Raw genomic sequence first — 4,788 nt, forward strand, 5'->3', positions numbered from 1 at the left:
ACACACACAGTACCACATATGTATAAGTGAACAATGAGTAACAAAACTGTGCTATTTTAGATTCAATGAAGAGCAGATCTGGCTTTCTAAGCAAAGAACCTGAAAGGTGCTTCATAAAGAGTCCTGCGATCTAGTCATAGCACAAGGCTTCACTGGCTTATAAAGCTCAATTATTCTGCCAGAATGATACCCAGAGATCTAATTCTATTATTCTATTGGTTAGGATATTTGGCATAAAGCCAGTCCCACCTTGTTAACCTCATGTGATATATTTTTACCTTTTTTTTTTTTTTAAAAAAAAAAGACATTCAGGTTCTTTTCGAAGAAGCCTATTAACTGTTGAAGAACATCTTGGAACTACAAAGCTGAACAAACTGAACTCAGGGTTACTAAGCAGTTGGTATCATCAGTTTAAAAAATCATTGGTTTTATTTTTTGAGATAATAACACAATTACATCATTTCCCCATTACCTCTCCATCCTCCGAACCCTCTTGTATTACCACCTTGCTTTCTGTCAAATTTGTTGATTTTTCTATTTTGGAACTTATTTCTCAGAATTTTATTTACTCTGCTTTCATGCATGGGTTTGAGAGGGTTGAAATAAGCTCTTGCTCTCTGGTATTTATTCATTCACAAAACCGAGGGATGCATGGTGCCTTTCCACTGAGGGTGATTGCTTTTGTCTGTTGACTCTGTTATGAAGCATATATGTATGAATACTTGTAGGTATAAATAAACATCTTGCTCATGCTGAGCCCATTTCTCAGGTGAGTTTGGCTTCCCAGACTAGCAAATTTACTGGCATTTCTAACTTTTACCAACAAGTGAACAAATCAGTAGAGACCTTTTTGCACAACAAGCATCACTCTACCTTCTCCACGGTCTCTCATATATATTACAAGACATTCATAAATACATTTAAGCATTAAGGATTTTTAGGCACTACATCCAAGATTACTAATTATCTCCAATCACAGTTTCCCCTTCTTTGTTGCAATAATACAATAATACACCTCCCATCACCATTCCCATTGCCTTACCCAGCAACTACACTTCCCAGACTCTGTTACATCTAAGGGTAACCATGTGATGAATAGGATGTGAGGGGAAATGATTTATGAACCAACGGATTATCTCTTTAGAAAGGAAAATGTCTCCATATCTAATGAAACATTGAGAAGTCAAACTGGTGTCTAACTAGAACCTTCGCTCCTGTTAACTCGTGTTCATGGTACTGGAAGATACTCTGCAGCTACCAGAAAAGGATAAACACTGATCTAGCTACAAATCCTTTAATCTACAGTGGTGAACAGTCTGCATGATACACCAACAAAATAGCGGCCCAAAAGTTGTGGAAGAACCAAATCCCTCTCTGGTTGGACTTAAAGCCAATCCACGAGATGGAACCCATTCCTAACATTGCTCAAGTTGCCAAGAACCTGAGACTAGATAGGCTGTAGACCTAGGAGAAAACAAAATAATATTGTTCTAATAAAGAAATACAGTAATAAAATTATGTCTAATGACATTCTAAAGTCACAGCTCAGTATCTTATTCAGCTATCATCAGAAAAGTTTCCTCCTTCTGGAGACGAGAACTAAAACAGAGACTCCCAAGTGGACAATGTGCAGAGTGGGAGACCTTGGAACACTCAGTCCCAAAGGGCTGTCTGTATCTATCAAACCCTTCCCCTCAGGGTTAGGAGAACTCTGCAGAAGAAGAGAAAGAATATTGTTAGAGTCAGAGAGGATGCAAGAACCCAAGGAAACAGTGTCTTCCAGACACAACAGGACTGATGCAATAGGAAGCCACAGCATGCACAGGCCTGCACAGGTCCACATTAGGTGGAGTCCCAGCACTGAGAAGAGTGGTGGATGGGAATCCCCATCCTTAACCTAGAAACTATCTCCAGTTAACAATCACTCACAAAGGAAAAACTAGTTTTCTCCAGCAGTCACTGAGAATACAAACCACACAAAAGGGAGGCCGCACCTCCAGCGGTAGAGAACCAAGAGAAAACAAACTCAATGGTGTTTTGTCTCATAATGCTTTGTTTGAACATTTTTTCACCTTATTTGTCTTTTGCTCATCTATTATGGTTTCTGATTTTGTGTGTGTAATGGTGTGTGTATGTGTGCATGCATACACTCATTCATGAGCATGCGTATGTGCATATATGTATGTGCTTCCATACATGTGTTTGTATGTATGTGAGTGTGCATGCATATGTGCTTGTGTGTGTGTGTTTCTCTTGCTTTTCCTTTGTTTTTTAGTTTTTTTCTTTTTCTTTTCTTGTTTTGTTTTATTCCTGTTTGTTTGGTTTTGGTTGTTGTTTTGTTTTTTAATTTCTTGTTTTTGTTTTTGCTGCTGTTGTTGATGCTGTTTTGCCTTTTTGTTTTCGAAAGAAAGAGAAAGATCTGGAGTTGCATGCGTAGGGCAGTGGGGAGGATCTCTTAAATGAAGGAGGGGAAACTTTAATCAGAATATACCATATGAAACAAAATTATTCTCAATAGAAAAAAGCAAACAACAACACCAAAAAAAAAAACAAGAAAAGAAATTACAAAAGTGCATACCCTTTTTTTTTCTAAAAAGGGTTCTTTCCCTTGTTCTAAATAAAATTCCCTCGTTCTAAAATAAAGAAGTAACATGGAGCTAACCTAGACTCAATATTAGTTCCATAGCCCCTAAAAATATACTCTATGTCATCTACCAAAAGGTGGATCAAACATACAAGAGAGACAGGTACACATATGAGTTAAACAAAATTATGTTTGCAGTCGATCATATACCTTAAATAATGTATTGAACAATAAGAAATCTGCTTCCATATGAACAACCTGGCACAAACAAGATTTGTGACAGAATTATAAGTTCCAGGGGCAAACGAGTGTCCCAAGCACAGTGCTGTAAGAATGGAGGAGAATAAGTCACAGCTTAGAATTTGTAGATCTTCAGACAAAGGCTAACACATTGTACAGAAATTTTATTCTTCTTCTACCCATATTTTTAAATAGACATTCTGCATCACTTTAACTATTTTTCCTTTCTAAATTGTTTTGAATTAGTGAAATATATTTACTATAATAATGATAATTGTGTTAGAAACAATACGCAATCATAGTTCAATAGTATGTGTTGGTTACCAAGCACACAAAGATAATGAATATTCATGAAACTTTCATACAAACTAATAACTAGAATCTTGCCAGTAACTTGCATATGCTTATTTTTATAATATGAATGGATTTGGAATAAATATAAATGTATAAAATAGTTCCATTACTACCTCAGAGGTTGTTATGTCCTTAATCCCAATAAATTGAATCAAAAGTATATAGGTATCACTTGTAAGTGGTACAGAAGCTAGTAGCATAGAAGTTAGCCCATGCTACACACGTCAGGGTTATTTCTTAACCTTTCAACGTTCTGAGTCCTATTTTCCTCTTATAGAAAATACTGCTTTAAGTATTCATCACAGAGCCCCTGAAATTTTTATATGAGACTGTGAAGGTGAAAGGTCACTGCTCACAATGAGCATCTAGTGATCATAACCTAGAAAAGGACTGGAGTTGGGGTGGGGTAGGTAGGAGCACTGGGGTGTCCTTGCAGTACACCCAAAGCAGATGGAGAGTTCAGTCAAAAAATGGAAAATCTGGCTGGAATTCCTGTTTGGGTGTTGTTAGGATTCAGGCATTATGCTGACCCCTGTCATCTGGCAGGATGTTCCCTGGCAGTACTCTGACCAGTCCAGGGTCCTATGGTTGCTACATCACTACATATGTATGCAGGTGCAAAGGTCCCCTTAAGAGACAAGTTCCTCCCATTCCCACTCCCTTCCTGCTGCTTTTCGCTGCTCTTCAGAAGAGGCTCATTCTTACCTCTTCTTCCTCTTCCTTTTCCTCTTCCTCTCTACATTTCCCTTTCCCTCTTCCCTCCCCTTCACTCTTCTCTCAATAAACTCCTCAATTAAGCTCTGCCTGCAAGGCATATTTGTCTCCTGCTCTCTGTGAGGCCTCGGGTTCTCACCAGCTGCATGATCCCCTGTAGCCGCCAATGTCTCCATCGAGCCGTTTTACAACATTTTTCATTTATGTGTGAATGTAAGCTAGGTTTAACTCTGAGTGTATGTTTCTGTGTATGCAACTTAAGTTCAGCTGTGCATATGTCTACATGTACTTACTGTTAAATATGTTTTAAGTTCCTGTACGTGTGGGCGGAGAAAGTCTGCAACCTCTGAGCCGCTTGGAGAACATCCTTGAGGTCATCTGTACCGTCTGCCTGGGAAAAGATGGCCAACGTTTTGAAAGAAGTGTTCATAGAATGCGATCCCGCCATGAAGCAGTTCTTGCTGTACTTGGATGAGTCTAATGCCTTGGAGAAGAAGTTCATCATTCAAGACATTGATGACACACATGTCTTTGTCACTGCAGAACTGGTTAATGTCCTCCAAGAACGAGTAGGGGAGCAGATGGACCAGAATGCCTTTTCTCTTACCCAGAAGTGAAAATGCTAGGTGTTGAGTGCTCAGAAATTACAAATCACAGACATGGAAGAGAGGCCTATTTAGTGTCTCATACAACACTTAGACTTTTTATAGCGTTTTGTGAGAAAGGCTGCAGGATCCTTTATTCAGACAAAAGCCCCTAAATGAATTTGTTGAACCCTTAAGAAAATCTTTAGAGAAAAACTAACAATTGGCAGCAATTTTGGCTTTTATTATTCTTTATTAAACTAATCATAATCATGTTGGTGCTATGGCTCTGTTGGTAAAGGTCCTTGCCAC

At 38.5% G+C, this 4,788-nt stretch overlaps 1 pseudogene; it reads left to right on the top strand.

Annotated features, from left to right (window-relative positions):
- The first annotated feature begins 4,242 nt into the window (after window positions 1–4,242).
- LOC125392967 (general transcription factor IIH subunit 5 pseudogene) lies at window positions 4,243–4,509 on the top strand (annotated as a pseudogene).
- The last annotated feature ends 279 nt before the right edge of the window (window positions 4,510–4,788 follow it).

Source organism: Myodes glareolus, chromosome 2, assembly GCF_982192425.1.
Source record: "Myodes glareolus chromosome 2, mMyoGla1.1, whole genome shotgun sequence".
Classification (NCBI taxonomy): Eukaryota; Metazoa; Chordata; class Mammalia; order Rodentia; family Cricetidae; genus Myodes; species Myodes glareolus.